General features: G+C 47.7%; 10 non-coding genes across 10 annotated transcripts; all 10 read right to left on the minus strand.

Annotated features, from left to right (window-relative positions):
* Positions 1-1,156: 1,156 nt before the first annotated feature.
* On the minus strand, positions 1,157-1,347 carry LOC142733428 (U2 spliceosomal RNA). The gene has a single exon (XR_012880072.1). It is a non-coding gene; the product is annotated as a U2 spliceosomal RNA (small nuclear RNA).
* A 1,276-nt stretch (positions 1,348-2,623) lies between these two features.
* On the minus strand, positions 2,624-2,814 carry LOC142733429 (U2 spliceosomal RNA). The gene has a single exon (XR_012880073.1). It is a non-coding gene; the product is annotated as a U2 spliceosomal RNA (small nuclear RNA).
* Positions 2,815-4,094: 1,280 nt separating this feature from the next.
* LOC142733431 (U2 spliceosomal RNA) lies at positions 4,095-4,285 on the minus strand. The gene has a single exon (XR_012880074.1). It is a non-coding gene; the product is annotated as a U2 spliceosomal RNA (small nuclear RNA).
* Positions 4,286-5,561: 1,276 nt separating this feature from the next.
* Positions 5,562-5,752, minus strand: LOC142733432 (U2 spliceosomal RNA). Its single transcript, XR_012880075.1, has one exon. It is a non-coding gene; the product is annotated as a U2 spliceosomal RNA (small nuclear RNA).
* Positions 5,753-7,044: 1,292 nt separating this feature from the next.
* Positions 7,045-7,235, minus strand: LOC142733433 (U2 spliceosomal RNA). Its single transcript, XR_012880076.1, has one exon. It is a non-coding gene; the product is annotated as a U2 spliceosomal RNA (small nuclear RNA).
* Positions 7,236-8,543: 1,308 nt separating this feature from the next.
* Positions 8,544-8,734, minus strand: LOC142733435 (U2 spliceosomal RNA). Its single transcript, XR_012880078.1, has one exon. It is a non-coding gene; the product is annotated as a U2 spliceosomal RNA (small nuclear RNA).
* Positions 8,735-10,022: 1,288 nt separating this feature from the next.
* LOC142733436 (U2 spliceosomal RNA) lies at positions 10,023-10,213 on the minus strand. Its single transcript, XR_012880079.1, has one exon. It is a non-coding gene; the product is annotated as a U2 spliceosomal RNA (small nuclear RNA).
* A 1,296-nt stretch (positions 10,214-11,509) lies between these two features.
* On the minus strand, positions 11,510-11,700 carry LOC142733437 (U2 spliceosomal RNA). Its single transcript, XR_012880080.1, has one exon. It is a non-coding gene; the product is annotated as a U2 spliceosomal RNA (small nuclear RNA).
* A 1,290-nt stretch (positions 11,701-12,990) lies between these two features.
* Positions 12,991-13,181, minus strand: LOC142733423 (U2 spliceosomal RNA). Its single transcript, XR_012880067.1, has one exon. It is a non-coding gene; the product is annotated as a U2 spliceosomal RNA (small nuclear RNA).
* Positions 13,182-14,468: 1,287 nt separating this feature from the next.
* Positions 14,469-14,659, minus strand: LOC142733438 (U2 spliceosomal RNA). The gene has a single exon (XR_012880081.1). It is a non-coding gene; the product is annotated as a U2 spliceosomal RNA (small nuclear RNA).
* Positions 14,660-14,831: the final 172 nt, after the last annotated feature.

Consider the following 14,831-nt stretch of genomic DNA (forward strand, 5'->3'; position numbering starts at 1 on the left):
TAAAGGCCGGAGAGGAAGCCAGACAGGATTTGCTTCTTTTGCTTGCACCACAATGCAGTGCTGAAAGAGGAGGAATCTACATAAAAACGCCTTCCTGGCAACGCCCAAATGCCCTGCTGCCATGCAGATAAACACTGGCAGCGGCAGCAAGTGCATGCCCACAGCCACCCCTTGTTCCTTCACACCTTGTATCAGCTGTAATCCAGTCCAGTCCAGTGCTGCCTGCTGAGCAGCACTGACCAACACTGCCTGGGCCCAGGCTTTTATCTCTGAGGCCCCATTATGATGTCAGAAAGCTGGCTCTGGAATCCTGAGGGCTCCACTATGACACGTGCAAAGTTCCGTCTGAACTTTATATAAGACGGTGAGGCTCAGTCAGTCACTCAGTGTTGCCTGAGAGGGCAACACTGCAACAGCCGGCCGCCAGGCTGTCTTTTTTTTGCACAGCTAGTTGCCTCCAGGAGGCCACAAGAGGGAGACAAGGGACTGCAAAATGGAAAATAGGCATCCACCAACTTTACAGACAACTTCTCCTTGCTCCTACAACCTCCATCCTTGCACAGTTTGTTATTCTTCTAGGTAACATAGTAACAAATCCAAATTGCTGCTCTCTTTGTAGGCAAGCAAGGCTTTGTTGCAACTGCAATTCTTACTTCTTCTTGAAATGTAGGGACGACAGTACATTCCATCACATCCATCTAGTGTACACAGGTAGGCCCATTGTGGCGGGCAGGCGAGCGGGCGGGCTGCTTTATTGGCTGTTTGCTGTTCCCCTACTCCACTCCACTATTTGACTGTTGTGCTGCATCAATCAATCAATCAATCAATCAATCAATCAATCAATCAATCAATCAATCAGTGGCTGGCTCAGGTGCAGCTCTTTAACTTACCTAAAAGGGAGGGCGGAGAGAAGACAAGGAAGGTGAATGAGGTGTTCCAATGTGAAATGCCGGAAACACAGAAACACAGACGACACACAACAAGAGGTGGCAATCTATTCATTAATTGCATTTAATCAATGAGCTCATTATCACTCATGCATTGTCCAACAGGTGTTGAAATAATGGGATTAAAAGGGGAGATCCCTTCAGAAAGACAGAAACAATAGCAAAGACAAAAAACACTTTTGGAATCTGCTTTTAGTCAACACATAAGGAAAGGGTGCACCGGTCCTGGAAATACTGCAATACCAGGTCAATGCGTGGAGTGGACAGAGCAAGCTCTATTTCCATCTCCCTGTTCTAAAAATCCATTTAATATATGGTCCCCAGATAGGGGACGTATCAGATATTAAACTGATAAGAACAGATACTACACTTGATCTTAGCCAAAAGGCCGAGAAGCGATAACCCGAACGGGCCGCGCGTTGCCCGAGCCTGCCCGATACTGCTGTTCAGCCCTTGCAGCGATTCAGCCTACTTCTAGGCAATTCCATGGGGCCCTGCAGGCTCACACACTCACAGCTACACGGGAGGTGAATAAAGGCCGGAGAGGAAGCCAGACAGGATTTGCTTCTTTTGCTTGCACCACAATGCAGTGCTGAAAGAGGAGGAATCTACATAAAAACGCCTTCCTGGCAACGCCCAAATGCCCTGCTGCCATGCAGATAAACACTGGCAGCGGCAGCAAGTGCATGCCCACAGCCACCCCTTGTTCCTTCACACCTTGTATCAGCTGTAATCCAGTCCAGTCCAGTGCTGCCTGCTGAGCAGCACTGACCAACACTGCCTGGGCCCAGGCTTTTATCTCTGAGGCCCCATTATGATGTCAGAAAGCTGGCTCTGGAATCCTGAGGGCTCCACTATGACACGTGCAAAGTTCCGTCTGAACTTTATATAAGACGGTGAGGCTCAGTCAGTCACTCAGTGTTGCCTGAGAGGGCAACACTGCAACAGCCGGCCGCCAGGCTGACTTTTTTTTGCACAGCTAGTTGCCTCCAGGAGGCCACAAGAGGGAGACAAGAGACTGCAAAATGGAAAATAGGCATCCACCAACTTTACAGACAACTTCTCCTTGCTCCTACAACCTCCATCCTTGCACAGTTTGTTATTCTTCTAGGTAACATAGTAACAAATCCAAATTGCTGCTCTCTTTGTAGGCAAGCAAGGCTTTGTTGCAACTGCAATTCTTACTTCTTCTTGAAATGTAGGGACGACAGTACATTCCATCACATCCATCTAGTGTACACAGGTAGGTCCATTGTGGCGGGCAGGCGAGCGGGCGGGCTGCTTTATTGGCTGTTTGCTGTTCCCCTACTCCACTCCACTATTTGACTGTTGTGCTGCATCAATCAATCAATCAATCAATCAATCAATCAATCAATCAGTGGCTGGCTCAGGTGCAGCTCTTTAACTTACCTAAAAGGGAGGGCGGAGAGAAGACAAGGAAGGTGAATGAGGTGTTCCAATGTGAAATGCCGGAAACACAGAAACACAGACGACACACAACAAGAGGTGGCAATCTATTCATTAATTGCATTTAATCAATGAGCTCATTATCACTCATGCATTGTCCAACAGGTGTTGAAATAATGGGATTAAAAGGGGAGATCCCTTCAGAAAGACAGAAACAATAGCAAAGACAAAAAACACTTTTGGAATCTGCTTTTAGTCAACACATAAGGAAAGGGTGCACCGGTCCTGGAAATACTGCAATACCAGGTCAATGCGTGGAGTGGACAGAGCAAGCTCTATTTCCATCTCCCTGTTCTAAAAATCCATTTAATATATGGTCCCCAGATAGGGGACGTATCAGATATTAAACTGATAAGAACAGATACTACACTTGATCTTAGCCAAAAGGCCGAGAAGCGATAACCCGAACGGGCCGCGCGTTGCCCGAGCCTGCCCGATACTGCTGTTCAGCCCTTGCAGCGATTCAGCCTACTTCTAGGCAATTCCATGGGGCCCTGCAGGCTCACACACTCACAGCTACACGGGAGGTGAATAAAGGCCGGAGAGGAAGCCAGACAGGATTTGCTTCTTTTGCTTGCACCACAATGCAGTGCTGAAAGAGGAGGAATCTACATAAAAACGCCTTCCTGGCAACGCCCAAATGCCCTGCTGCCATGCAGATAAACACTGGCAGCGGCAGCAAGTGCATGCCCACAGCCACCCCTTGTTCCTTCACACCTTGTATCAGCTGTAATCCAGTCCAGTCCAGTGCTGCCTGCTGAGCAGCACTGACCAACACTGCCTGGGCCCAGGCTTTTATCTCTGAGGCCCCATTATGATGTCAGAAAGCTGGCTCTGGAATCCTGAGGGCTCCACTATGACACGTGCAAAGTTCCGTCTGAACTTTATATAAGACGGTGAGGCTCAGTCAGTCACTCAGTGTTGCCTGAGAGGGCAACACTGCAACAGCCGGCCGCCAGGCTGTCTTTTTTTTGCACAGCTAGTTGCCTCCAGGAGGCCACAAGAGGGAGACAAGGGACTGCAAAATGGAAAATAGGCATCCACCAACTTTACAGACAACTTCTCCTTGCTCCTACAACCTCCATCCTTGCACAGTTTGTTATTCTTCTAGGTAACATAGTAACAAATCCAAATTGCTGCTCTCTTTGTAGGCAAGCAAGGCTTTGTTGCAACTGCAATTCTTACTTCTTCTTGAAATGTAGGGACGACAGTACATTCCATCACATCCATCTAGTGTACACAGGTAGGTCCATTGTGGCGGGCAGGCGAGCGGGCGGGCTGCTTTATTGGCTGTTTGCTGTTCCCCTACTCCACTCCACTATTTGACTGTTGTGCTGCATCAATCAATCAATCAATCAATCAATCAATCAATCAATCAATCAGTGGCTGGCTCAGGTGCAGCTCTTTAACTTACCTAAAAGGGAGGGCGGAGAGAAGACAAGGAAGGTGAATGAGGTGTTCCAATGTGAAATGCCGGAAACACAGAAACACAGACGACACACAACAAGAGGTGGCAATCTATTCATTAATTGCATTTAATCAATGAGCTCATTATCACTCATGCATTGTCCAACAGGTGTTGAAATAATGGGTTTAAAAGGGGAGATCCCTTCAGAAAGACAGAAACAATAGCAAAGACAAAAAACACTTTTGGAATCTGCTTTTAGTCAACACATAAGGAAAGGGTGCACCGGTCCTGGAAATACTGCAATACCAGGTCAATGCGTGGAGTGGACAGAGCAAGCTCTATTTCCATCTCCCTGTTCTAAAAATCCATTTAATATATGGTCCCCAGATAGGGGACGTATCAGATATTAAACTGATAAGAACAGATACTACACTTGATCTTAGCCAAAAGGCCGAGAAGCGATAACCCGAACGGGCCGCGCGTTGCCCGAGCCTGCCCGATACTGCTGTTCAGCCCTTGCAGCGATTCAGCCTACTTCTAGGCAATTCCATGGGGCCCTGCAGGCTCACACACTCACAGCTACACGGGAGGTGAATAAAGGCCGGAGAGGAAGCCAGACAGGATTTGCTTCTTTTGCTTGCACCACAATGCAGTGCTGAAAGAGGAGGAATCTACATAAAAACGCCTTCCTGGCAACGCCCAAATGCCCTGCTGCCATGCAGATAAACACTGGCAGCGGCAGCAAGTGCATGCCCACAGCCACCCCTTGTTCCTTCACACCTTGTATCAGCTGTAATCCAGTCCAGTCCAGTGCTGCCTGCTGAGCAGCACTGACCAACACTGCCTGGGCCCAGGCTTTTATCTCTGAGGCCCCATTATGATGTCAGAAAGCTGGCTCTGGAATCCTGAGGGCTCCACTATGACACGTGCAAAGTTCCGTCTGAACTTTATATAAGACGGTGAGGCTCAGTCAGTCACTCAGTGTTGCCTGAGAGGGCAACACTGCAACAGCCGGCCGCCAGGCTGTCTTTTTTTTGCACAGCTAGTTGCCTCCAGGAGGCCACAAGAGGGAGACAAGGGACTGCAAAATGGAAAATAGGCATCCACCAACTTTACAGACAACTTCTCCTTGCTCCTACAACCTCCATCCTTGCACAGTTTGTTATTCTTCTAGGTAACATAGTAACAAATCCAAATTGCTGCTCTCTTTGTAGGCAAGCAAGGCTTTGTTGCAACTGCAATTCTTACTTCTTCTTGAAATGTAGGGACGACAGTACATTCCATCACATCCATCTAGTGTACACAGGTAGGTCCATTGTGGCGGGCAGGCGAGCGGGCGGGCTGCTTTATTGGCTGTTTGCTGTTCCCCTACTCCACTCCACTATTTGACTGTTGTGCTGCATCAATCAATCAATCAATCAATCAATCAATCAATCAATCAGTGGCTGGCTCAGGTGCAGCTCTTTAACTTACCTAAAAGGGAGGGCGGAGAGAAGACAAGGAAGGTGAATGAGGTGTTCCAATGTGAAATGCCGGAAACACAGAAACACAGACGACACACAACAAGAGGTGGCAATCTATTCATTAATTGCATTTAATCAATGAGCTCATTATCACTCATGCATTGTCCAACAGGTGTTGAAATAATGGGATTAAAAGGGGAGATCCCTTCAGAAAGACAGAAACAATAGCAAAGACAAAAAACACTTTTGGAATCTGCTTTTAGTCAACACATAAGGAAAGGGTGCACCGGTCCTGGAAATACTGCAATACCAGGTCAATGCGTGGAGTGGACAGAGCAAGCTCTATTTCCATCTCCCTGTTCTAAAAATCCATTTAATATATGGTCCCCAGATAGGGGACGTATCAGATATTAAACTGATAAGAACAGATACTACACTTGATCTTAGCCAAAAGGCCGAGAAGCGATAACCCGAACGGGCCGCGCGTTGCCCGAGCCTGCCCGATACTGCTGTTCAGCCCTTGCAGCGATTCAGCCTACTTCTAGGCAATTCCATGGGGCCCTGCAGGCTCACACACTCACAGCTACACGGGAGGTGAATAAAGGCCGGAGAGGAAGCCAGACAGGATTTGCTTCTTTTGCTTGCACCACAATGCAGTGCTGAAAGAGGAGGAATCTACATAAAAACGCCTTCCTGGCAACGCCCAAATGCCCTGCTGCCATGCAGATAAACACTGGCAGCGGCAGCAAGTGCATGCCCACAGCCACCCCTTGTTCCTTCACACCTTGTATCAGCTGTAATCCAGTCCAGTCCAGTGCTGCCTGCTGAGCAGCACTGACCAACACTGCCTGGGCCCAGGCTTTTATCTCTGAGGCCCCATTATGATGTCAGAAAGCTGGCTCTGGAATCCTGAGGGCTCCACTATGACACGTGCAAAGTTCCGTCTGAACTTTATATAAGACGGTGAGGCTCAGTCAGTCACTCAGTGTTGCCTGAGAGGGCAACACTGCAACAGCCGGCCGCCAGGCTGTCTTTTTTTTGCACAGCTAGTTGCCTCCAGGAGGCCACAAGAGGGAGACAAGGGACTGCAAAATGGAAAATAGGCATCCACCAACTTTACAGACAACTTCTCCTTGCTCCTACAACCTCCATCCTTGCACAGTTTGTTATTCTTCTAGGTAACATAGTAACAAATCCAAATTGCTGCTCTCTTTGTAGGCAAGCAAGGCTTTGTTGCAACTGCAATTCTTACTTCTTCTTGAAATGTAGGGACGACAGTACATTCCATCACATCCATCTAGTGTACACAGGTAGGTCCATTGTGGCGGGCAGGCGAGCGGGCGGGCTGCTTTATTGGCTGTTTGCTGTTCCCCTACTCCACTCCACTATTTGACTGTTGTGCTGCATCAATCAATCAATCAATCAATCAATCAATCAATCAATCAATCAATCAATCAATCAGTGGCTGGCTCAGGTGCAGCTCTTTAACTTACCTAAAAGGGAGGGCGGAGAGAAGACAAGGAAGGTGAATGAGGTGTTCCAATGTGAAATGCCGGAAACACAGAAACACAGACGACACACAACAAGAGGTGGCAATCTATTCATTAATTGCATTTAATCAATGAGCTCATTATCACTCATGCATTGTCCAACAGGTGTTGAAATAATGGGATTAAAAGGGGAGATCCCTTCAGAAAGACAGAAACAATAGCAAAGACAAAAAACACTTTTGGAATCTGCTTTTAGTCAACACATAAGGAAAGGGTGCACCGGTCCTGGAAATACTGCAATACCAGGTCAATGCGTGGAGTGGACAGAGCAAGCTCTATTTCCATCTCCCTGTTCTAAAAATCCATTTAATATATGGTCCCCAGATAGGGGACGTATCAGATATTAAACTGATAAGAACAGATACTACACTTGATCTTAGCCAAAAGGCCGAGAAGCGATAACCCGAACGGGCCGCGCGTTGCCCGAGCCTGCCCGATACTGCTGTTCAGCCCTTGCAGCGATTCAGCCTACTTCTAGGCAATTCCATGGGGCCCTGCAGGCTCACACACTCACAGCTACACGGGAGGTGAATAAAGGCCGGAGAGGAAGCCAGACAGGATTTGCTTCTTTTGCTTGCACCACAATGCAGTGCTGAAAGAGGAGGAATCTACATAAAAACGCCTTCCTGGCAACGCCCAAATGCCCTGCTGCCATGCAGATAAACACTGGCAGCGGCAGCAAGTGCATGCCCACAGCCACCCCTTGTTCCTTCACACCTTGTATCAGCTGTAATCCAGTCCAGTCCAGTGCTGCCTGCTGAGCAGCACTGACCAACACTGCCTGGGCCCAGGCTTTTATCTCTGAGGCCCCATTATGATGTCAGAAAGCTGGCTCTGGAATCCTGAGGGCTCCACTATGACACGTGCAAAGTTCTGTCTGAACTTTATATAAGACGGTGAGGCTCAGTCAGTCACTCAGTGTTGCCTGAGAGGGCAACACTGCAACAGCCGGCCGCCAGGCTGTCTTTTTTTTGCACAGCTAGTTGCCTCCAGGAGGCCACAAGAGGGAGACAAGGGACTGCAAAATGGAAAATAGGCATCCACCAACTTTACAGACAACTTCTCCTTGCTCCTACAACCTCCATCCTTGCACAGTTTGTTATTCTTCTAGGTAACATAGTAACAAATCCAAATTGCTGCTCTCTTTGTAGGCAAGCAAGGCTTTGTTGCAACTGCAATTCTTACTTCTTCTTGAAATGTAGGGACGACAGTACATTCCATCACATCCATCTAGTGTACACAGGTAGGTCCATTGTGGCGGGCAGGCGAGCGGGCGGGCTGCTTTATTGGCTGTTTGCTGTTCCCCTACTCAACTCCACTATTTGACTGTTGTGCTGCATCAATCAATCAATCAATCAATCAATCAATCAATCAATCAATCAATCAATCAATCAATCAATCAATCAATCAGTGGCTGGCTCAGGTGCAGCTCTTTAACTTACCTAAAAGGGAGGGCGGAGAGAAGACAAGGAAGGTGAATGAGGTGTTCCAATGTGAAATGCCGGAAACACAGAAACACAGACGACACACAACAAGAGGTGGCAATCTATTCATTAATTGCATTTAATCAATGAGCTCATTATCACTCATGCATTGTCCAACAGGTGTTGAAATAATGGGATTAAAAGGGGAGATCCCTTCAGAAAGACAGAAACAATAGCAAAGACAAAAAACACTTTTGGAATCTGCTTTTAGTCAACACATAAGGAAAGGGTGCACCGGTCCTGGAAATACTGCAATACCAGGTCAATGCGTGGAGTGGACAGAGCAAGCTCTATTTCCATCTCCCTGTTCTAAAAATCCATTTAATATATGGTCCCCAGATAGGGGACGTATCAGATATTAAACTGATAAGAACAGATACTACACTTGATCTTAGCCAAAAGGCCGAGAAGCGATAACCCGAACGGGCCGCGCGTTGCCCGAGCCTGCCCGATACTGCTGTTCAGCCCTTGCAGCGATTCAGCCTACTTCTAGGCAATTCCATGGGGCCCTGCAGGCTCACACACTCACAGCTACACGGGAGGTGAATAAAGGCCGGAGAGGAAGCCAGACAGGATTTGCTTCTTTTGCTTGCACCACAATGCAGTGCTGAAAGAGGAGGAATCTACATAAAAACGCCTTCCTGGCAACGCCCAAATGCCCTGCTGCCATGCAGATAAACACTGGCAGCGGCAGCAAGTGCATGCCCACAGCCACCCCTTGTTCCTTCACACCTTGTATCAGCTGTAATCCAGTCCAGTCCAGTGCTGCCTGCTGAGCAGCACTGACCAACACTGCCTGGGCCCAGGCTTTTATCTCTGAGGCCCCATTATGATGTCAGAAAGCTGGCTCTGGAATCCTGAGGGCTCCACTATGACACGTGCAAAGTTCCGTCTGAACTTTATATAAGACGGTGAGGCTCAGTCAGTCACTCAGTGTTGCCTGAGAGGGCAACACTGCAACAGCCGGCCGCCAGGCTGTCTTTTTTTTGCACAGCTAGTTGCCTCCAGGAGGCCACAAGAGGGAGACAAGGGACTGCAAAATGGAAAATAGGCATCCACCAACTTTACAGACAACTTCTCCTTGCTCCTACAACCTCCATCCTTGCACAGTTTGTTATTCTTCTAGGTAACATAGTAACAAATCCAAATTGCTGCTCTCTTTGTAGGCAAGCAAGGCTTTGTTGCAACTGCAATTCTTACTTCTTCTTGAAATGTAGGGACGACAGTACATTCCATCACATCCATCTAGTGTACACAGGTAGGTCCATTGTGGCGGGCAGGCGAGCGGGCGGGCTGCTTTATTGGCTGTTTGCTGTTCCCCTACTCAACTCCACTATTTGACTGTTGTGCTGCATCAATCAATCAATCAATCAATCAATCAATCAATCAATCAATCAATCAATCAGTGGCTGGCTCAGGTGCAGCTCTTTAACTTACCTAAAAGGGAGGGCGGAGAGAAGACAAGGAAGGTGAATGAGGTGTTCCAATGTGAAATGCCGGAAACACAGAAACACAGACGACACACAACAAGAGGTGGCAATCTATTCATTAATTGCATTTAATCAATGAGCTCATTATCACTCATGCATTGTCCAACAGGTGTTGAAATAATGGGATTAAAAGGGGAGATCCCTTCAGAAAGACAGAAACAATAGCAAAGACAAAAAACACTTTTGGAATCTGCTTTTAGTCAACACATAAGGAAAGGGTGCACCGGTCCTGGAAATACTGCAATACCAGGTCAATGCGTGGAGTGGACAGAGCAAGCTCTATTTCCATCTCCCTGTTCTAAAAATCCATTTAATATATGGTCCCCAGATAGGGGACGTATCAGATATTAAACTGATAAGAACAGATACTACACTTGATCTTAGCCAAAAGGCCGAGAAGCGATAACCCGAACGGGCCGCGCGTTGCCCGAGCCTGCCCGATACTGCTGTTCAGCCCTTGCAGCGATTCAGCCTACTTCTAGGCAATTCCATGGGGCCCTGCAGGCTCACACACTCACAGCTACACGGGAGGTGAATAAAGGCCGGAGAGGAAGCCAGACAGGATTTGCTTCTTTTGCTTGCACCACAATGCAGTGCTGAAAGAGGAGGAATCTACATAAAAACGCCTTCCTGGCAACGCCCAAATGCCCTGCTGCCATGCAGATAAACACTGGCAGCGGCAGCAAGTGCATGCCCACAGCCACCCCTTGTTCCTTCACACCTTGTATCAGCTGTAATCCAGTCCAGTCCAGTGCTGCCTGCTGAGCAGCACTGACCAACACTGCCTGGGCCCAGGCTTTTATCTCTGAGGCCCCATTATGATGTCAGAAAGCTGGCTCTGGAATCCTAAGGGCTCCACTATGACACGTGCAAAGTTCCGTCTGAACTTTATATAAGACGGTGAGGCTCAGTCAGTCACTCAGTGTTGCCTGAGAGGGCAACACTGCAACAGCCGGCCGCCAGGCTGTCTTTTTTTTGCACAGCTAGTTGCCTCCAGGAGGCCACAAGAGGGAGACAAGGGACTGCAAAATGGAAAATAGGCATCCACCAACTTTACAGACAACTTCTCCTTGCTTCTACAACCTCCATCCTTGCACAGTTTGTTATTCTTCTAGGTAACATAGTAACAAATCCAAATTGCTGCTCTCTTTGTAGGCAAGCAAGGCTTTGTTGCAACTGCAATTCTTACTTCTTCTTGAAATGTAGGGACAACAGTACATTCCATCACATCCATCTAGTGTACACAGGTAGGTCCATTGTGGCGGGCAGGCGAGCGGGCGGGCTGCTTTATTGGCTGTTTGCTGTTCCCCTACTCCACTCCACTATTTGACTGTTGTGCTGCATCAATCAATCAATCAATCAATCAATCAATCAATCAATCAATCAATCAATCAATCAATCAGTGGCTGGCTCAGGTGCAGCTCTTTAACTTACCTAAAAGGGAGGGCGGAGAGAAGACAAGGAAGGTGAATGAGGTGTTCCAATGTGAAATGCCGGAAACACAGAAACACAGACGACACACAACAAGAGGTGGCAATCTATTCATTAATTGCATTTAATCAATGAGCTCATTATCACTCATGCATTGTCCAACAGGTGTTGAAATAATGGGATTAAAAGGGGAGATCCCTTCAGAAAGACAGAAACAATAGCAAAGACAAAAAACACTTTTGGAATCTGCTTTTAGTCAACACATAAGGAAAGGGTGCACCGGTCCTGGAAATACTGCAATACCAGGTCAATGCGTGGAGTGGACAGAGCAAGCTCTATTTCCATCTCCCTGTTCTAAAAATCCATTTAATATATGGTCCCCAGATAGGGGACGTATCAGATATTAAACTGATAAGAACAGATACTACACTTGATCTTAGCCAAAAGGCCGAGAAGCGATAACCCGAACGGGCCGCGCGTTGCCCGAGCCTGCCGTTCAGCCCTTGCAGCGATTCAGCCTACTTCTAGGCAATTCCATGGGGCCCTGCAGGCTCACACACTCACAGCTACACGGGAGGTGAATAAAGGCCGGAGAGGAAGCCAGACAGGATTTGCTTCTTTTGCTTGCACCACAATGCAGTGCTGAAAGAGGAGGAATCTACATAAAAACGCCTTCCTGGCAACGCCCAAATGCCCTGCTGCCATGCAGATAAACACTGGCAGCGGCAGCAAGTGCATGCCCACAGCCACCCCTTGTTCCTTCACACCTTGTATCAGCTGTAATCCAGTCCAGTCCAGTGCTGCCTGCTGAGCAGCACTGACCAACACTGCCTGGGCCCAGGCTTTTATCTCTGAGGCCCCATTATGATGTCAGAAAGCTGGCTCTGGAATCCTGAGGGCTCCACTATGACACGTGCAAAGTTCCGTCTGAACTTTATATAAGACGGTGAGGCTCAGTCAGTCACTCAGTGTTGCCTGAGAGGGCAACACTGCAACAGCCGGCCGCCAGGCTGTCTTTTTTTTGCACAGCTAGTTGCCTCCAGGAGGCCACAAGAGGGAGACAAGGGACTGCAAAATGGAAAATAGGCATCCACCAACTTTACAGACAACTTCTCCTTGCTCCTACAACCTCCACCCTTGCACAGTTTGTTATTCTTCTAGGTAACATAGTAACAAATCCAAATTGCTGCTCTCTTTGTAGGCAAGCAAGGCTTTGTTGCAACTGCAATTCTTACTTCTTCTTGAAATGTAGGGACGACAGTACATTCCATCACATCCATCTAGTGTACACAGGTAGGTCCATTGTGGCGGGCAGGCGAGCGGGCGGGCTGCTTTATTGGCTGTTTGCTGTTCCCCTACTCCACTCCACTATTTGACTGTTGTGCTGCATCAATCAATCAATCAATCAATCAATCAATCAATCAATCAATCAATCAATCAATCAATCAATCAGTGGCTGGCTCAGGTGCAGCTCTTTAACTTACCTAAAAGGGAGGGCGGAGAGAAGACAAGGAAGGTGAATGAGGTGTTCCAATGTGAAATGCCGGAAAAACAGAAACACAGACGACACACAACAAGAGGTGGCAATCTATTCATTAATTGCATTTAATCAATGAGCTCATTATCACTCATGCATTGTCCAACAGGTGTTGAAATAATGGGATTAAAAGGGGAGATCCCTTCAGAAAGACAGAAACAATAGCAAAGACAAAAAACACTTTTGGAATCTGCTTTTAGTCAACACATAAGGAAAGGGTGCAACGGTCCTGGAAATACTGCAATACCAGGTCAATGCGTGGAGTGGACAGAGCAAGCTCTATTTCCATCTCCCTGTTCTAAAAATCCATTTAATATATGGTCCCCAGATAGGGGACGTATCAGATATTAAACTGATAAGAACAGATACTACACTTGATCTTAGCCAAAAGGCCGAGAAGCGATAACCCGAACGGGCCGCGCGTTGCCCGAGCCTGCCCGATACTGCTGTTCAGCCCTTGCAGCGATTCAGCCTACTTCTAGGCAATTCCATGGGGCCCTGCAGGCTCACACACTCACAGCTACACGGGAGGTGAATAAAGGCCGGAGAGGAAGCCAGACAGGATTTGCTTCTTTTGCTTGCACCACAATGCAGTGCTGAAAGAGGAGGAATCTACATAAAAACGCCTTCCTGGCAACGCCCAAATGCCCTGCTGCCATGCAGATAAACACTGGCAGCGGCAGCAAGTGCATGCCCACAGCCACCCCTTGTTCCTTCACACCTTGTATCAGCTGTAATCCAGTCCAGTGCTGCCTGCTGAGCAGCACTGACCAACACTGCCTGGGCCCAGGCTTTTATCTCTGAGGCCCCATTATGATGTCAGAAAGCTGGCTCTGGAATCCTGAGGGCTCCACTATGACACGTGCAAAGTTCCGTCTGAACTTTATATAAGACGGTGAGGCTCAGTCAGTCACTCAGTGTTGCCTGAGAGGGCAACACTGCAACAGCCGGCCGCCAGGCTGTCTTTTTTTTGCACAGCTAGTTGCCTCCAGGAGGCCACAAGAGGGAGACAAGGGACTGCAAAATGGAAAATAGGCATCCACCAACTTTACAGACAACTTCTCCTTGCTCCTACAACCTCCATCCTTGCACAGTTTGTTATTCTTCTAGGTAACATAGTAACAAATCCAAATTGCTGCTCTCTTTGTAGGCAAGCAAGGCTTTGTTGCAACTGCAATTCTTACTTCTTCTTGAAATGTAGGGACGACAGTACATTCCATCACATCCATCTAGTGTACACAGGTAGGTCCATTGTGGCGGGCAGGCGAGCGGGCGGGCTGCTTTATTGGCTGTTTGCTGTTCCCCTACTCCACTCCACTATTTGACTGTTGTGCTGCATCAATCAATCAATCAATCAATCAATCAATCAATCAATCAATCAATCAATCAATCAGTGGCTGGCTCAGGTGCAGCTCTTTAACTTACCTAAAAGGGAGGGCGGAGAGAAGACAAGGAAGGTGAATGAGGTGTTCCAATGTGAAATGCCGGAAACACAGAAACACAGACGACACACAACAAGAGGTGGCAATCTATTCATTAATTGCATTTAATCAATGAGCTCATTATCACTCATGCATTGTCCAACAGGTGTTGAAATAATGGGATTAAAAGGGGAGATCCCTTCAGAAAGACAGAAACAATAGCAAAGACAAAAAACACTTTTGGAATCTGCTTTTAGTCAACACATAAGGAAAGGGTGCACCGGTCCTGGAAATACTGCAATACCAGGTCAATGCGTGGAGTGGACAGAGCAAGCTCTATTTCCATCTCCCTGTTCTAAAAATCCATTTAATATATGGTCCCCAGATAGGGGACGTATCAGATATTAAACTGATAAGAACAGATACTACACTTGATCTTAGCCAAAAGGCCGAGAAGCGATAACCCGAACGGGCCGCGCGTTGCCCGAGCCTGCCCGATACTGCTGTTCAGCCCTTGCAGCGATTCAGCCTACTTCTAGGCAATTCCATGGGGCCCTGCAGGCTCACACACTCACAGCTACACGGGAGGTGAATAAAGGCCGGAGAGGAAGCCAGACAGGATTTGCTTCTTTT

This window comes from Rhinoderma darwinii, unplaced genomic scaffold (genome assembly GCF_050947455.1).
Source record: "Rhinoderma darwinii isolate aRhiDar2 unplaced genomic scaffold, aRhiDar2.hap1 Scaffold_954, whole genome shotgun sequence".
NCBI classification, from domain to species: Eukaryota; Metazoa; Chordata; class Amphibia; order Anura; family Rhinodermatidae; genus Rhinoderma; species Rhinoderma darwinii.